This window comes from Monodelphis domestica, chromosome 1 (genome assembly GCF_027887165.1).
Source record: "Monodelphis domestica isolate mMonDom1 chromosome 1, mMonDom1.pri, whole genome shotgun sequence".
Lineage (NCBI taxonomy): Eukaryota > Metazoa > Chordata > Mammalia > Didelphimorphia > Didelphidae > Monodelphis > Monodelphis domestica.
This window is the reverse complement of record NC_077227.1, coordinates 640,053,516-640,073,247: the sequence shown is the minus strand read 5'-3', so window position 1 is coordinate 640,073,247 and position 19,732 is coordinate 640,053,516. Positions and strand designations below refer to the sequence as shown.

General features: G+C 36.8%; 1 protein-coding gene across 4 annotated transcripts in view; it reads left to right on the top strand.

Moving 5' to 3' along the window:
* Positions 1-19,732, top strand: part of COMMD1 (copper metabolism domain containing 1) — a 250,628-nt gene that overhangs the window by 29,194 nt on the left and 201,702 nt on the right. Inside the window, exon 2 of one of the 4 annotated variants that reach the window (XM_056813949.1) lies at positions 12,925-12,993. The exons of the other annotated variants lie outside the window; for them this stretch is intronic. The gene's annotated coding sequence lies outside the window, so the exon portion shown is untranslated. The remainder of the gene's footprint in view (positions 1-12,924; positions 12,994-19,732) is intronic. 4 annotated transcript variants of the gene reach the window in all.

Sequence of the window (19,732 nt, the reverse complement as noted above, 5' to 3'; positions counted from 1 at the left end):
CTTAAAATCTCTCGTTTTCTTCAAGACTTGGCTCAAGGGCCACCATCTGCATGGATCCTTTCCTGATAATCCCTAACTGCTAGTGTCCTTCTCCTAAATTCTCTTGTATCTATTTTGTCTGTGCTTCCATATGCACAGCTCTCAGCTCGATGGGAAGCTTCTTGATGGTAGGGATTCTTTTACTTTTCTATTTGTAGACAGTACCTAGCACAGGAGGCACTCAATAAATGCCTGGTGACATTGATGGATAATAAGGCATATGTACTATTGATAATAAGGGATAAGACATGTAAATACCTATAACACAAGTTAGTCTATGACAAGCATATGGGAGGGATACAAGACAGAGCATGCCTTGAGGAGGGCGGCCACGATGGTCAAGGGCCTCAGATTCATAGCCTATGAGAAATGAAGGAACTGGGGTGGTTTAATATGGAGAAGAGGAAGCTTAGGGGTCATGTGATGGAATTGCCTTCAAATGTCAGAAGAACTATGAGGTAGAAGATTAAGTAAACTTATTCTACTTCATCTCCGAGAACTGAACTAGAAAGAATAGGTGGAAGTTACAAAGAAGGTAGCTTAGGAATGATATTGGGGGGAAATTTTCTAAAAATTTAGACCTCTGGCCCAGTCTAGGAGGAATTGGGTCCCTTAGCAAAGTCTGGATCTTCATCAGCTTTATTGCAGAGGGTATCTTCTTTCATGTAAAAGTCAGACAGAATACCTGCTCTGATTCAGATATAGTATATATCTGAAAGGCTTTAATGATTACTTGGCACTGTTCTGTATTATTTCTTCTCTTACCTATGTGACTGTTTCTTTTTAGTTAGGATCCTCATCTGTATCTTGACCTTGAAATGTGGGTTTCCCCTTTAGCTCTGTAGTGAGCCCTCATTTTACCCCCACCCCCAATTCTTAATGATCTTATTTCTTCTCATGGATTCATTTATTATCTACATACAGATGACTTCCTGAAGTAGAATGTAAATTTCTTGTAGGGAATGTTTGATTTTTGTTGTTTCATTGCTAATGCTGAGCACAATTTGCAATTATAGGTACATAGTAAATGATTTCTGAATTGTTCCATGAAACTGAATACTCAAATCTATATATCCAGTCCCAGTCTTTTCTTGCTAGACACTGGAAGTCTCATTAGCATCTCAAAGTCAGTGTCCAAAATGGAACTTGCCATCTTCTCTCTTTTAAATCTATTCTTCCTTCTTTGGAAATGTATCCTTGTTATCCCTAGTCATCAGAGATTGAAGTATATGAAGAAAATCTTATCTCACTATATGTAGTTGGAAAAGGGAAGAATATTTAAAAATGCAAACAATGTCTCTTTCAGATCACATCCTGGACCCTCTTCTCTTTTCCTTCTATGCTACCTAGCTTCTTAATCTCATCAGCTCCCAAAGATTTAATTACCGTCTCTATGCTGACAATTCTCCAGTCCTGCCCCTATCTTTCTCCTGACCTCCAATTTTGCATTTCCACCTGCTTTTTCAGACATCTTGAACTGGATTGCATTTTCTTGTTGATATATATTTACTTATATATGTAGATATACACACAGAAACAAATGGAAAACGTTTCTATCCTTTCACATTTACCAAAGTTAAAAGAAAAGCAATTGAGGACTGTTTAATAAATTTTGAACTGGTTTGCTGTAAGCCAAAAACTTGATGGCTGGTTCATCTGTGTTATCTTAAGCTTCAAGCCGATCATTCAGGTGCCTGTCTGTCAACTGAGATTGCTGCCATATTTTAATGTAGTTATAGGTACAGCCATAATGGGCAGTCATATGCTCACAGAAATAAGGAAACCCCTTTTTTCTTTGTCATCTCCTGAATAATATAGAAGATGTGAACTCCTTGGACCAGTGGATTCCTGTCCTGGGTCTTCATTAACCCATTGAAGGTGGCATTTGTGTGGCACCAACAGTAAGGATCACCAATATGATACCATATTCATCACAGAGTTCCCTCACTTTAGATAGACCTTGGATTTGGCTTTTTAAAGGAGAGACAAACATATGCACTTACCTAAGAGGAGACCCAGAAAAGGACTCATATACCCGGAGAGAGACATTAGCCTGTGCAAGTATTTGGAGAGACCACTATGCATCCTGCAAGCATCTTACCAGGAAACCATGTACTGTGAATTTTAAAACTACTCTACCCTACTTAGACCATACTTTAGAAGATCTGATTTAGCTATTTCCTGATTAGTAACATGGAGATACTTGGTTTAACAGAATCAAGTCTTGGAAGCTCTACATTTCTCCACCCTACTTAGTTTAACAAGGTCAGGAATGTCTGCACCATACTCAAGGATTAAGTATCGGAGAAAATGGCCTTCAACAGACATGTGCAGAAACAGCAGACAGACCCCTGGGCTGTCCTAAGTCAAGCTAAGCTATCATTGTTACAGATGAGATGCAGGAAAGTGACGTAAAACCGTTTATATAAGGCATGTCACTTCCTCGCTTCGCTCTCTTTTCCCGGAGAGGCATCTGGCTGGCAGCGTGCTAAGTGTTCCAACATCTTGGTGTGGTGGCAGCTATTTGTCTGGGTTTTGGCTGTGAGTTTTCCCTTGAGTTAATTCAGGTTCAGGCATCTTGGCTGAGCTATCTTAGAGTTCATGCTGATTCCTTCCTCTATTACACTCCAAATCCTTACTTTTTAGATCCCCTAATCTTCCTGCCCGATACAAGCCAGGCGGGAGAAAATCCTACACCTTTTCCTTCTCCCTTCTTCTTAATTTCTTTCCACTGTATTAATTAAATCACCATAAAATTTCAGACTGACTTGGGTATTTTTATTTTATTATTTGGGATATCCATGGCGACCAATAATTAATATAATTTAGGTCACAATGCTAAAATTATTATTTACAGTACAGGTACAGATTGATGCCAGTCAATCAACAAGAATTTAAGTGCCTCCTGTGATAGGAAATGGATTGTCATGTATGTATGAAGAAAAAAGAAGGCTAGTTTGACTGGATCTAAGTGTGACAAGGGAAACAATGACCAAAAAAGCTGGAGAGGTTGAGGTCAGATTGCAAATGGTTTTCAAAGCAAAGAGGGGTTTATTATTTGATCCTAGAGACAATAGGATTAGCCAGTAGAATTGCTTGATTAAGGGAATGACATCATCAGAATTGTTTGTGCTTAAGGGAAGTCACTGTGGGAAACTGGTAGATTAGTATAGTGCCTTCAACATTAAGGGTAAAGTTTGGCTTAAAAAAGGAAGAGAGGGAAAAATAATGAGTTCTATTTTGGAAATGTTGAGTTTTGAGATGTCTCAGGGGCATTTAATTTGAAATATCCAATAGGTAGGTGATGCTGTAGGTCTGAAGCTCAGGGGAGAGTCTAGAAATGGATATATAGATTGAATTTAAAAGGAAACCAAATATGTTGAAATGATTATTAAAAAAAAAAAAGTTCACAGACTCCAGGTTAAGAATTCCTGTCCTTTGGAATTGAGGGGCTCATAGAAGACTTCATGAACAATGTGACACCAGAACTTGCTCTTGAAGGACTGGAAGGACTTCAACAGTCAGAGATGAGGAGGGCAGGATATAAGTAAAATATAGTATAGTAGAAAGAGTTCTGGTTCTGGAGTTATGGGATCTGGGTTCAGATTCTATCCTTTAAGGCCATCACTGCCAGTTTATATTCCTGATATTATCAAAACTGCAACCCAGCTTTTGTTTTTGTTCTTTTAGATTAGTTTTCAGAAAGGCCAGATTGAAGATTTATAAAAAGCTTCTTGTATCCTGTCCTCCCTCTTTTTGCCCTTGACCATTTAACTAATTTTTGTTGATACATGGAAATGAGAGATACGGATTAACAAAATCCTTAGATAATTCAGGTAAAACACTTCATTTTAGCCATAATTTCACCTTCTACCCTAATATTCTAGTGAGAGAAAGTTAAAAAGTCGTAATTTTGATTAATGTAAATATTATCTCTTCTTGATGTTTATTTAGGTCAAGCTTTCAGTGAGCAATGAAAATAGGCAAAAAGATGGCAGGAGAATGAGAACAAAAGAGAGGAAAAGCAACGGATATGGATTATTTATGTTACCTGATTGACCCAGAATAATAAGAATGAACTTTTCCATGCTATTAAGTAAACAAATGAAATAATTTCATTATATATGATTATTAAATTAACTTGGATTCAAATCACAATATTTTCCTCTTTCCTGATTTTCTATGTTGGGTAATGGTTGTAAGTCTTTATTTTTAAAGGAAATAAATTAATGGGTAAATTTTGAAGTCCTGAGGCGTGACCAAAAGACCGTGATCAAGCAATGGTCTGGATTGAGCCTCAGTGGTGAGGCAAACCTTTATAGTTGTCTTTGCTCCATACTGCTTAGACATTATAACTATAACCAGCCCCAACTCCCTTCCTTACAGTTCCTCTATCATGTTTTTCTAATATTGATTTTGTTAGGTTTGGGGGTTAGTTATAGCAAATTATAAGTTTTATGATTTCAACAACATGCTATCTATTTGACTTTTCCTCCATTAATATGATGTTGAAACTTGGAATTGTTTTTCAAAAGTAAAGGCTGACTTTTCAAATTTAAAGGGTTTTTTTTGGTTATTGGTTTGTTTATAATTTTCCCCATAAAACTGTACAAATATAAGGATGCACCATAATAGCTAAAGTCAATAAGTGAAGATTTAGAGAGGGAATTAAATAGCTCATATTTACACAGCATTTTGTAAGCAACTTTTCACATAATAACTGTCTCAAGGTAGATGGTATACTTGTAATTAGCTGCATTTTATAGCTGAGAGAACAGAGGCTTACTCAGGCAATTTATTAATCTATTGAAAATAACTGGTAAGTATGAGTGCAAACACTCAACCCTAGATCTTCTGACTCCAAAGCCACACCCATTCAAGTAGCCAGTGATTGTTCTGAGGAAGACAAGAACTTTAGACATGTGATTTCACTCCTGTTCACTCTTGGGCTCCTCACCCTCCTTTTCTTCACCTAGTGAAGTGTTACTGGGACCACGAGGGGGCAGTATAATGCCAGGATAGATCTTTCAGAGCTGGCTGGAGGTGGCATACTAGGGTTTGCTGATGATCCTGGGGGCTAGCTGGGTGATGGGAGCAGTAAGGTGTGCCTTGACATTGCGCCTGGGCAGATGGCCAGTTAGCTTGCTGCGAGAGGTGTTATGTTTGTCCTAATGCCCTCTGTCCTTGGCACTAGCCCGAGATGGGCAATTCCTACTCATCTGACTGTTTTCTTGACCTGGTGGAAGATACTGGAACTTACACAATTTTGAGAGAGGTGATGTCTCTCAAGAATATGATGAACCACTAATAAATTGTTATACAGTTACTTATTAGAAGGGGAACAGACCTTTCTGATGCTTACTCTTTAAACAGGCTGTGAAACTGTTTTTTTTGAAATTATAGAGGGATTAGAAATCTACTGATCATATACTGAGATTTATTTTCTAGACCTAAGTAAAATGCAATGTATGATATTCTCTTATATTATGGAGCCTTCCCAAATTCTTATTAGTTTCTCTGCACACACAGAGAGGGGGCAGTAAATAATAACTATTTTTAGTTGCTATTTTAGTTTTTATTTAATCAAAGGTGATATTTGTTCCTGTCTTCTGGAACTGCTAAAGAAGTAGATAGCAGAATGTCAAATATTCCTGGGGGAAGCAAATCCATGCCTCTTCCATATACTCTGTTCTTTAAAAAAAAAAAATTGAACTTATGAACAAATCTTTTCTGGGGTCAAGGTGACCTTTTTTCTTCTTTCTTTATAGGCAAGATTTCTAAACTTACTAAGTTGGATTTCTTTTTATTAACTGTGACACTTGAACCATATTGCTAATGTTTATTGTCTTGATTAATTTTTTTAAATGTTCAGTTAAGATGCTAGGTGTCCCTTTGGTTGTGTACAGATTTTTTTCACCAATTTTATTGATATCACAAGATGTTTAATATGAATTGATTTCAATTATAATCAATATTTAATCATTCTTTGTTTTTAAAATGTTAGGTGTGTTTGTACAGTTTGCTTTTTAGGGAGAATTTTGGTCTAATATAATTGAATTTAGCTACAACAAAGGCATTCGTACAAGTTGTAATATGAAAAAATGCAACAGTGCATTTATAACATTTTTGTTTTCAATCCAGACTAACAATAGACACATTAAATGCCTGTTATGTTCAAGGCCTTGTGCTAATAAGTATTTGGAATATATAAAGACAAAAATAGAAAAGCAATATTTATCCATAAGGAGTTTATATTCTGTTAGTATTTTTTCAATCAAAATTGTTTTACTTTTCCTTATTCTTTTTGTGAGCATAGAAAACACCAAATTATTCATTTCTGCATTCATTGTAGAAAAGGAGAGAGGTTTGTACATGAAACTGTAAATCTAGTCTATATTATATCATTAAACTTCTGCAGATTTTTGGAACCCATTCCTACATTGGATATCTTAGAGTATACTTAATAGTACTAACACTAATATAAAATAATTCAATTTAATATATAAGAAAATTCTGGAAGGGAAATTACCTTATGCTTTTGACTGTTGGGTTAACCTAATTCTTCTGGTATTCTGCCCCACAGACTTTAAATGGGGCTAGATTTATCTCTTTCAAATCCTTAAGACTAAGTTCATTCTTTTAAGGAATTCAACAAATGTTCTCTGGACGCTCTTTTGAATGTGTTCGGTTTTTTCCCCCTAATAGTATTCATGTCACAATGTATAATTCTTCAGATAAGCAAGTAAGAAAGAAAGGCTTGAGAAAAAAGAAATAAGCAGTTTTTTTCAAGTCAAGTTAGGTATTTATTAAGTGACTTCTATGTGCCTTGTAAATACTATGCTTAGTGTTAATGGGATATGATGAAGACAAAATCTTGGTTCTTGCCCTCAAATAGCTTCAAATGAAATCAAGTTGTAATATAGCTTTTGTATAGTTATCTTTATATCATAAATGACTTACTGTTTCTTCACTAGTTCTACTCTTGTGATCTCCAAAGTGTTTACTTTTTTCTCAGATAGAAGTTCCATATTGGATTGTACCGTTACTTTCTGTTGACTAAACAGGAAATACTTTAGGGTGGATTCAATTATAGGTTCAACTGTTTCCATGTCCAAACATGAACTTTCACTAAGACCATTTAGAATTATGGTAACAGAAGTTTAAAGCCAAAATTAATTAGAAAATTTATAATGTTATTCTCAAAACGTTGACTTCAATTTTCATATTTATTAAACATTGTCTTGGTTTGTAAACTTTTATATCCTTTTCTTTTTTTTTTTTAATTATAAACATTATTTTATTTGGTCATTTCCAAACATTATTCACTGGAAACAAAGATCATTTTCTTTTCCTCCCCACCCCCCCTCCCACCACCTTTCCCTCTCCCATAGCCGACGCACGATTCCACTGGTTATCACATGTGTTCTTGACTTGAACCCATTTCCCTGTTGTTGGTATTTGCATTAGAGTGTTCATTTAGAGTCTCTCCTCAGTCATATCCCTTCCACCCCTGTAGTCAAGCAGTTGCTTTTCATCGGTGTTTTTACTCCCACAGTTTATCCTCTGCTTGTGGATAGTATTTTTTAGATCCCTGCAGATTGTTCAGGGACATTGCATTGCCACTAATGGAGAAGTCCATCACCTTCGATTGTACCACAATGTATCAGTCTCCGTGTACTATGTTTTCCTGGTTCTGCTCCTTTCGCTCTGCATCACTTCCTCGAGGTTGTTCCAGTCTCCATGGAATTCCTCCACTTTATTATTCCTTTTAGCACAATAGTATTCCATCACCAACATATACCACAATTTGTTCAGCCATTCCCTAATTGATGGGCATCCCCTCGTTTTCCAATTTTTGGCCACCACAAAGAGTGCAGCTATGAATATTCTTGTACTAGTCTTTTTCCTTATTAACTCTTTGGGGTACAAACCCAGCAGTGCTATAGCTGGATCAAAGGGCAGACAGTCTTTTATCACCCTTTGGGCATAGTTCCAAATTGCCCTCCAGAATGGCTGGATCAATTCACAACTCCACCAGCAATGAATTAGTGTCCCCAGTTTGCCACATCCCCTCCAGCATTCATTACTTTCCATAGCTGTCATGTTAGCCAATCTGCTAGGTGTGAGGTGATACCCCAGAGTTGTTTTGATTTGCATTTCTCTGATTATAAGAGATGTAGAGCACTTTTTCATGTGCTTATTAATAGTTTTGATTTCTTTGGCTGAGAACTGTCTGTTCATGTCCCTTGCCCATTTATCAATTGGAGAATGGCTTGATTTTTTGTACAATTGATTTAGTTCTTTGTAAATTTGAGTAATTAAACCTTTGTCAGAGGTTTTTATGAAGATTGTTTCCCAATTTGTTGCTACCCTTCTGATTTTGGTTACATTGGTTTTGTTTGTACAAAAACTTTTTAATTTGATGTATTCCAGATTATTTATTTTGCATTTTGTAACTCTTTCTAATTCTTGCTTGGTTTTGAAGTCTTTCCCTTCCCAAAGGTCTGACATGTATGCTATTCTGTATTCGCCTAATTTTCTTATAGTTTCCTTCTTTATGTTCAAGTCATTCATCCATTTTGAATTTATCTTGGTGTAGGGTGTGAGGTATTGATCTAAACCTAATCTTTCCCACACTGTCCTCCAATTTTCCCAGCAGTTTTTATGAAATAGTGGATTTTTTGTCCCAAAAGCTGGAATCTTTGGGTTTGTCATATACTGTCTTGCTGAGGTCGCTTGCCCCCAGTCTATTCCACTGATCCTCCTTTCTGTCTCTTAGCCAGTACCAAATTGTTTTGATGACTGCTGCTTTATAATATAGTCTGAGATCTGAGACTGCAAGACCCCCTTCCTTTGTATTTTTTTTTTCATTATTTCCCTGGATATCCTTGATCTTTTATTCTTCCAAATGAACTTTGTTATGTTTTTTTCTAAATCAGTAAAAAAAATTTTTGGAAGTTCCATGGGCATGGCACTAAATAGATAGATGAGTTTGGGCAGGATGGTCATTTTTATTATATTGGCTCGTCCTACCCATGAGCAGTTAATGTTCTTCCAATTGTTCAAGTCTAGTTTTAGTTGTGTGGAAAGTGTTTTGTAGTTGTGTTCATATAGTTCCTGTGTTTGTCTAGGCAGATAGAATCCTAAGTCTATTTTATTTTGTCTAAGGTAATTTTGAATGGGATTTCTCTTTCTAGTTCTTGCTGCTGAGCTGTGTTGGAATTATGTAGAAATGCTGATGACTTATGTGGGTTTATTTTGTATCCTGCAACTTTGCTAAAGTTGTTGATTATTTCGATTAGCTTTTTGGTTGAATCTCTAGGATTCTTTAAGTAGACCATCATGTCATCTGCAAAGAGCGATAATTTGGTCTCCTCCTTGCCTATTTTAATGCCTTCAATTTATTTTTCTTCTCTAATTGCTACTGCTAGTGTTTCTAATACAATGTCAAATAATAGAGGTGATAATGGGCATCCTTGTTTCACTCCTGATCTTAATGGGAATAGATTTAGTTTATCCCCATTGCAGATGATATTAGTTGATGGTTTTAGATATATACTGTTTATTATTTTTAGGAACGACCCTTCTATTCCTATGCTTTCTAGTGTTTTTAGTAGGAATGGGTGTTGTATTTTATCAAAGGCTTTTTCTGCATCTATTGAGATAATCATGTGGTTCTTGTTGGTTTGCTTGTTGATGTGGTCAATTATGTGGATAGTTTTCCTAATATTGAACCAGCCCTGCATCCCTGGTTATAAATCCTACTTGATCATGGTGGATGACCCTTCTGATCACTTGCTGGAGTCTTTTTGCTAGTATCCTATTTAAGATTTTTGCATCTATATTCATTAGGGAGATTGGTCTATAGTTTTCTTTCTCTGTTTTTGGCCTGCCTGGCTTTGGAATTAGTACCATGTTTGTGTCATAAAAGGAGTTTGGTAGAACTCCCTCTTTGCTTATTATGTCAAATAGTTTGTATAGTATTAGAGTTAGCTGTTCTTTGAATGTTTGATAGAATTCACTGGTGAATCCGTCAGGCCCTAGCGATTTTTTCTTAGGAAGTTCTTTGATGGCCTGTTGGATTTCTTTTTCTGATATGGGATTATTTAAAAAATCTATTTCTTCTTCTGTTAGTCTAAGCAATTTATATTTTTGTAAATATTCATCCATATCACCTAGGTTGGTATATTTATTGCCATATAGTTGGGCAAAGTAGTTTTTAATGATTGCCTTAATTTCCTCTTCATTGGAGGTGCTGTCCCCCTTTTCATCTTTAATGCTGTTAATTTGCTTTTCTTCCTTCCTTTTTTTTAATTAGATTGACCAGTACTTTGTCTATTTTGTTTGTTTTTTCAAAGTACCAGCTTCTTGTCTTATTTATTAAATCAATAGTTCTATCACTTTCGATTTTATTAATTTCTCCCTTAATTTTTAGGATTTCTAGTTTGGTTTTCTGCTGGTGGGTATTAATTTGATCGCTTTCGAGTTTTTTCATTTGCATTTCCAATTGATTGATCTCTGCTCTCCCTAGTTTGTTAATATAAGCATTCAGGGATATGAATTTACCTCTGATTACCACTTTGGCTGCATCCCATAAGGTTTGAAAGGATGTCTCGCCGTTGTCATTTTCCCGATGAAATTATTAATTGTCTCTATGATTTGTTCTCTAACTAACCAATTTTGGAGTATCATATTATTTAATTTCCAATTAAATTTTGATTTGGTTCTCCATGTACCCTTACCAATCAATATTTTTATTGCCTTGTGATCTGAAAAGGCTGCATTTATTATTTCTGCTTTTCTGCATTTGAGTGCCATGTTTCTGTGACTTAGTGTATGATCTATTTTTGTGAATGTGCCATGTGGTGCTGAAAAGAAGGTGTATTCCCTTTTGTCCCTATTTATTTTTCTCCATATGTCTATTAACTCTATTTTTTCTAAGATTTCATTCACCTCTTTTACCTCTTTCTTGTTTATTTTTTGGTTTGATTTATCTAAATTTGATAGTGGTTGGTTCAAGTCTCCCACTAATATGGTTTTACTGTCTATTTCCTCCTTCAATTCTCCTAGTTTCTCTATTAAAAATTTGGATGCTATACCATTTGGTGCATACATGTTGATTAGTGATATTTCCTCATTGTCTATACTCCCTTTTAACAGGATATATTTACCTTCCCTATCCCTTTTGATCAGGTCTATTTGCGCTATTTGGGCTTTGTCAGATATCATGATTGCAACTCCTGCCTTCTTTCTATCAGTTGAGGCCCAAAAGGTCTTACTCCAACCTTTAATTCTAACCTTGTGAGTGTCAACTCGCCTCATATGTGTTTCTTGAAGACAACAAATGGTAGGGTTTGGGGTTCTAATCCAATCTGCTATTTGTCTACGTTTTATGGGTAAGTTCATCCCATTCATGTTCAAAGTTATGATTGTCATTTGTGGATTCGCTGGCATTTTGATATCTTCCCCTAGTTCTGACCTTTCTTCTTTAGCTATCTCCTTTTGAACCAGTGATTTACTTTAGGTCAGTCTCCCTAGTCCCCTCCTTTGAGATGCTTCCCTTTCTAGCCCCTCCCTTTTTATACTCCCTCCCCCCTCCCCCTCCTTAATTTTCCTTTCTTTCTTGCCCTAATGGATAAGATAGAATTCAGGATCCCACTGGATCTAGATGTCCTTCCCTCTCAGATTTGATTTCACTGAGAGTAAGGTTTAAGTAATTCCACTTCACACTCTCTTCCTCTCCTTCTCATATGAGAGTTCTTCCCCTCCCCTTCCCGTGTGTATCTTTATATGGGAAAGATTATTCTATTAAGTTCCCCCCCCCATTTCTTGAAGTAAATCTTAGTGTTATCAACGGTTCCCCCCTCCCTTTTCCTTTCTTTGCCCCCACTTTCCCCAAATCTTCTTAATGCCCCAACCTTTCCCTATGCATGTTTCTTCTAACTACTCTTATGATGCTACAATTTTTGAGAGTTACACAAAACATTTTTCCCACATATTAATATATATAATTTGATGTAAATGTAGTCCTTATAGAAGAGAGTTTGACTTAAAGAAAAAGATAAGATTTATCTCCTTTTCCCTTTCTTTCATATTTACCTTTTCATGTTTCTCTTGCTTTCTGTTCTTGGATATAAAATTTTCCACTAAGTTCTGGTCTTTTCTTAGCAAATGCTTAGAAATCTTCTATTTTGTTGAATGCCCATACTTTCCCCTGGAAGTATATAGTCAGTTTTTCTGGGTAGCTGATTCTTGGTTGGAGACCCAAGTCTCTTTCCTTTCTAAATATCATGTTCCATGCTTTGCGGTCTCTTAGTGTGTTAGCCACTAAGTCATGTGTGATCCTTATGGGAGTCCCCCTATATCTGAAGCTCCTCTTCTTGGCTTCTTGTAGGATTTTCTCCTTTTCTTGGAAGCTCTTGAATTTGGCAATTACATTCCTAGGCGTTGTCTTTTGGGGATTTAGTATAGAAGGTGTTCTATGAACCCTTTCTATTTCTATTTTGCCCCCTTGCTCCAGAATGTGTGGGCAATTTTCTTTTATAATCTCCTGTAGAATAATATCGAGTTTATTGTTTATCTCTGTTTTTTTCTGGGAGACCGATAAATCAGAGATTGTCTCTTCTTCCTCTGTTTTCCAAGTCTGTGACCTTCTCAGTGAGATATTTTATATTTTCTTCTAATTCATTAATTTTTGGGGTTTGCTTTATTGATTCTTGGTGTTTTATGATCTCACTTTCTTCGAGTTGCTTAATTCTGGTCATTAGGGACTGGTTTTGCTTTTCAGCTTTGTCTGCCCTTCTATTGGATGCTTCGAGCTCTTTTTCCAATTGAGCAGTCTTATCTGTCAGACTGCTGATCTCTTTCTCCCATTTTTCTTTCCAGGTTTCCATCTTTTAGATAAGTTCCAGTTTGAGATCTTCCAGAGCTTATTGATAGTTTCCATTTGGGGAGGTATGTTCTGATTTTTTTTTTGGATTTCCTCCTCATTCTCTTCTTTTCCTTGGGTACTTCCACCATAAAAGTTTTCAATAGTCACCTTTTTCCCTTTCTTCCTGGAGGCTTGATTTTGGGCCATGTGAGCCATCCCTTTGGTGGTTTTATTCCCCTTTCCTTTTTGGTCTGGGGTCTGGGTGATATGGGCGGGTTTTCTGTGAATTTAGGTTGCCTCAGACTAGTTCTTCTCAGCCTCCGAGGTTTCTTAGAGCGCTGGGCCCCTGATCACAGCCAAACTGCCCTGGTGTTTAGCTCCGCCCAGATGTTCAGCGCAACCACCCCAAGTACAGCTCCGTGGGCCCCCCGTGCTCAGCGCCAAGTTCTCCCGTGAAACTGCCCTAAGATGTTTTTTCCTGGCAGTCCCCAGATCCCAAAGACCCTGGAGTGCCCCCACCCAGACAGAGACGTTCCCCACTCACTCGCTGTCCCAGTGAGCGCTCTGGTAGCTCGCTCTGGTTTGTTGGGGGAGGTGGGGGGGGAAGGGCGGCTCAGTTCACGTTTCTGTGCAAGCTTTTTCTCCTTCTAATTATAGTGTGGAAATGTTCAAATCCCATGTACCTTCACCTCTTTGGGGTACTGGGGAGTCCTTCTGTTCCTCCAAAGGTGATTTTTATGCTCCTTTGATGTAGTCTATTTTGTTCGGTGCCGGGGAGAGGAAGCGTGTGGCGTCTAGATTGCAGCCATGATTACCCGGAAGTCCCTCTATATCATTTTCTTAAACATAAATTAACTAGTAGACTCTCATTAGACTTCCTCATTAATTTTATTAGCAAATTTAAAAGATACATATGTATGTACACATATGTAACACAGCTTATGTTACTATTGATCATGTATCAATACCTGGGTTGGTGTTTTCTTGTATGTCTCTCAGCTGGGATTATATAGTACAACAGCAACTGAACTCCAGTTCCTTTTACGGAGGCATTGTGAGCTTTGAAGTGGTTGGGATTTAAGGCCATGTGCCATACAGGTTAGTTACTTGGTGTAGTTGAATGGGAAAGTCTTCACTATGTTTGGTAGATCTTGATTCTTATAATGCTCCTGGAGATCATGTCATTCATTGACCATACCTGGTCATTGTGCTTTACTCAAATGCCTGTTGTACTTGTATAATATGTTATTAGGGCAACACTAGTCAATCAGTTGAGTAAACTCCTGGGGATTGGCTCCATTGTTTGGAGAAGATCCAAATGGGATTCCCTCACTGGTCAAACTGAATACTTCATTATTATTAGCACAGGCTAGTAGAACTCTATGAAGCTCATTTATTTACCTAGTACATTCTATCCTTTTGTCATACAAATCAAATGCACAGTAGCTGTCCTTTTTGTTGGTATTGATTGGTGGCAGGGATGATGGGCCTTTTCTCCCTAGGAGTTGCTACCCCAGTGGATGGTTGTAGGGATGATCTGGAAGCAGGAAGGGGTGATCTTTGGAGTACTGAAGAGCTCTTGGGCACTGAATGAAATTGGTCTTAAAATAAAACTGTGCAAGTTGTCATTATTTGTGGCCCAGACATTTCTTTCCAGGAGTAAATATCATATACCATTCTGGCCTTCAGCTCAAGATACCATACCTGAAGGGCCTACTTTCAGCCCTTTTGCTGCTACTGTTAATTGGGAAAGAATAAGCTTTGAATAGATAAAGTGAATTTGTCTAAACTCAGAATTATGGGAAAATTTGCCTTCCTTTTCATCTTCTGTCACTACACTAGTTGTTGGTTAGATGACTATCCATTTTCCTAATGACTTATTATTTTCTTTCTTTCAGTTCTTTCCCTCCACAGGACCTGAGCTTTCTCTTTTTTCCCCCCTGAGATTTAATGTAAAATCTTTGTTTTTATTTCTCTTGATTTCCTTTGTTTTTATATTATATTCATTTTTTCCCAGTAAGTGACTTGTGAACTCTCTTAGTGACCTACTAAGTGTTAAGTAGGGGTACTTTTAGTTCTTGAATGATTAATTCATAATAGACAAAGGGAATTAAAAAAATCCTTTCAGTATGAAATTATTCACTCCCAATAGAGCCAGAAAAGACTGGCAGAGACCATTTCTTATTTCTTATTGCATAGGCAGAATCAGAGTTCATTCTTCTTATAACATTTCCTTTTCTATCTTTTCCCATCTTTTCTCTTTGCTTTGCTGTTACTGGTATATTTTATTTGAACAAAACACCATTGACATATATGGGACTTTCTTTTTATTGGTGACCTTTGGGGTATGTGGCTAAGTGGTAGAATCTCTGGGTCAACAGCAATTGTTTTAGTTTCTTTATATGCTTAATTCAAATTTGCTTTTCAGAATGGTTGTATTGATTCATAGCTCCATTCAAAATGGAGCAACATTCTTGTCTTCCTGCAAGGCCTTGAGCGCAGACCATTCCTATCTTTCATCATTTTTGACAATTTTCTTGGTGTGAGATGAGGCTTGTGGTTTGTTTTTATTTGTATTTCTCTAACTTTTAGTGATTTGGAGCATTCTCTCCTTTGATTATTAATATAGTTTGCATTTCCCTAATTCTTCTTTTGAGAACTATTTGTTCATATCATTTGAATACTTATGTATTGAGAAATGACTTTTGATCATATATAGAACATATATGATAATGGGTATATGTAAACACATACCCATATATGTGGGAATATACATACACATCTATTGTATGTGTAACACCATCAGTTATCATTGCTATTAGTGGTCATTACCAAATTTATGTATGACTATGTATGTATGAATCTCTCTCTTCAACTCCCACTCTACATCTCAAATTTAATGTATCTAAAAATAGAAGTTATTACTTTATACCCTCTTCCTCCCCCCAAAAGTTTCCTTATTTCTGTTGGGGGTTTTATGACTGATGTTTTATGTTATTTTAGCTTGGAAATACCCATAGTAGACTTTCCCTACTGTAAAATACAAATATCTAATCCATGTGTATCTCTTGCCATATAGGAAGCATAGCATTATTCATATCATATCAAAAGCAAATACAAATACATTGTAACAGATCATTTTTATTCTGTCTTGAAGCAGCTTTTTTTTCCCTTTTGGGGTGAGATTTGTATGATATTATTAGGGAATTAGATTTTTTTCAGTGATTAAATAGTTGGCACCATTAAAGCTTTAATATAGCATGTTGGTAGTATTCCAATGATGGCTATCAGCTTTACTGACATTTGGTAAGTGCTTGAAATTTCTTTCAGCAGTAAGCTGGTTTTTAAACACAAGGTATAGAAATTTCTAATTTATACTTCACCAAAAAGCAACATCCCTCCAAAAAAGCAGCATCCCTCCAAAAAAGCAGTATCCCTCTAGTCATCTAGATTCATAGTCACTTTCATATCCAATCAATTTTCAGTCACTGTTACTTTTTTTCTATTGTATGTCCCTTTCCTTTGCTTATGTGTCTGCCATCTTAGTTCAGGCTGTCACCTCCCAAATGAATGAATTACATTTTAATACAACTCTGCTTCCTGATTTACATCTCTCTAATTCATCTACCACATAGCTGCCAAAATAAACTGTCACTACTAGAAAATCTCCAGTTCTCTTTCTTGTGTCTGAGACAAAATACAAACTTCTTTAGTCTTGTATTGAATAACCTTTACAGTTGTACTTCAACCTACCTTTTTGTCCCCTTCACTCTCCTTCACACATCTTATGTTGCAGCCAAATGAGCCTTCTTGTTATTCTCTATACTATTTTCTTTCCATCCCTGTCATCTGTCTTTGCACAGGCTTCCCCTTTTGCTTGGAATTTCTTTACCTCTACCTATTATGACATTCCTCAAGACTCTGCTCAGGTGCTGCCTCCTCCGGAAAACCTTTCTTGTAGTAAATGCTAAATAAATATTTGTTGCCTGACTGATCCTGATTGTTGCCTAATACTTTCTTCTTCAAACTATCTTTTGCTTATCTGTTTCTGTCTTTTCCAGGAAAACTGAGGCTTGTTGATGGCAAGGGACTTACTCCTTTTTTTTCCTTTTTTTGTTACTGAAGTGCCTAACATAGCACCTGCAACTAGTAGTTTGAACTGACATGAATCCAAAAGGTAGAGTAAGGTAGTTGACACATTCTTTTGGTCTTATGGACAATACTTTATGCTGTTTTAGCTTGGAAATACCCGTAGTAGATTTTTCCCCTGCTAAAATACTAATATCTTTTCTATGTGTATCTTCCTGTGTAGGAGGCATGGTAGAGAATATAAACAGCTTGTATCAGATCATTTTTATTCTGTCTCAAAGCAGTTTTTTTTTTAAATTTGGGTATGTTATTATTAGGTCATCATTAAATGTTTTGTAATGATTATAGAGTTGACACCATTAAAGAACTATGCATTGCTTTAATATAGTGTATTGGTAGTATTTAAATGATGACTATAGGCTTTATTGACATTTGGTAAACAATTGAAATTTCTTTAACAATAAGTGGTTTTTAAACATAAAATATAGAAATTTCTAATTGATATCTCACCAAAAAGCCACATGTTTAAAGGAAAAAACCTCCTGCAAGTGCCCAGAATCAGAATTTAAAAGATAGCCTGGTTGTTTATTAATATATGTAGAATCTATACTTAGTATTCTAGAGAGAGTTGGGGTTTTATGAGTCAAATTGATGTAGAACTGAGTACTTTTAAAGCTTTTAGAGGAAGCTACTGAAAGAATGACTGTTAACCCGAAGTGCCAAAAAGCTGAATTCATTGTGGTCCCTTAAGTTGTGCAGGCAGGCGGACTGATGGCACAATGTCAGTGTTTTTCTTTGCCAAGTAAGTGTTTCAAGCTGTTGGTGATGGATAGAGAGAGACTCCTAAGAAAGGGTACTGGGATGCAGTGGAGGGAGCACATTGCAAACAGGATGCTTTTAAGCTCAAGAAATATGTTCTTTTCCCATTTCGATATTCAGTTGTGTCTGTCTTGGCAAATGTGTAAAAAATGTGGAATGGTTTGCCACTACCATATGTGTTATCTTAATCTTGTGATATATTTGTACAGGGAAACAGAGACTGATTACTAAAAAGAGTTGTGTGTCATAAAGGCAAAATAGAAAGCTGTATTTGGAGGGAAAGTATGATGGAATGGTTGAGAATGATCTTCAAGGTACATTTTACTTTTATCCTAATAGACATTATGACTTTGGGAACTTCATTCACTTGTGTGAGGTGCCAGCATGAGTTAAAAAAAGAAATCATTTGGGAGTTTAGTGTTTTATGGAGTTACTTTTTTCTGTAAGATTTTTAAATAAAAATTATAAAGAAAGACATTTCCGAAATTCACTAAATATCAGTCAAGTCTCCACTGTGTGCAAAATGATATACACTGTACATTGCGAACATAGAAATGAAATAAAAGAATCCCTTCCCCAAAGGACATTATAACATAACAAGGAGGATGGGACTATATTTTTGCATTAGTATTAGTATTCCTGGTACTTAGCACAGTACCTGATACGTAGTAAGCATTTATTTTAAAAAAAATCTTTACCTTCTGTCCTTGACTTGATACTAAGTATCAGTTCTAAGGCAGAAGAGCAGTGATAAGGGCTAGGCAACTGGGATTAAATGACTTGCCCAGGGTCACACAGCTAGGAAAGTGCCTGGCTCTCCATCCATGAAACTACCTACCTGCCCCTGTAAGCACTTATTAAATGCTTGCTAACTGATTGATATTAGTCAAATACATAATAATAACAAAGAAAATTGAAAAAATTATTACAATAAAAATGGATGGCTACCAATCCAAAATGGCATAATTAAACTTTTGGAGGTGGGACAAAACTGGTAGAAGGGGAAGAAACTAGACTGAGAGTTAAAGGGATGGATAAGCAATTTTGCCTTTGGCAAAACTTTGTTGAGGGAAGAGGGAAGGAGAGACCCAGAGTTCAGGATGGAGAGTTTGTGAATCTCAATTTTCTCCTAGATCCATAACTGCAAACTGCTTTCAGAAAGCTGTTCTCTGTCGGAAAGAAAACCTCCACTTAAGGCTGAGTGGCTTTGGACAACCCATTCTTGCCTCTGGCTTTGGAAGCCCTTTGCTCACAGGCTATCGATGCGAGCTGGAGGACTGTATTGCATGGATGCCAGTTGTAATGAGAAGCTCCTGACCTCATGCACAAATGACCCTTCACATTATGTCTGCTTTTTATTATAGACGTTTAGTTAAGGTCCAAAGAGAGGACCAAGCACGTGTAGTGAAAAAATTTGAGTTGTAAACTGAGGCACAAAGAAAAATGACAGGACAGGAACAGACCCTTTTATTGAGTAGAACAACATGCACGTGGACCTTCTATTTGGTCTTGGTGTAATGCAGTAACATGGGAGCATGTGGGGATTGGATCATTCAGATGAAACTGTGGGAAACAGAGGGTGGGAAGGGCTGTTGGAGATCTCGAGGGGATGAGGAGAGACTCAGGAAGAGGTTCAAGCCGTCCGAGGGCCCTGGCTTGCTAGTGGTGGAGAGGAGATGGCATCAGTGTGTCATGCCTGAGCTGGGGCCATTTCTGTGCTCTGTTTGACCACCTCTATTTCCCACGTTGTTTCAGCATTTCCTGGATAAAAAGGCAGCTTCTTAATCATTCCAATTTCACAGTGTAAAAGATTAATTTCAGTGGATAGTGGGAATCAGAGAGAGACCTTCATGAAGGAGATGGCTGCTGAGCTGGATCTTGAAGAAAGGGAGTTTCAAAGGGGCAGAGGGGAAG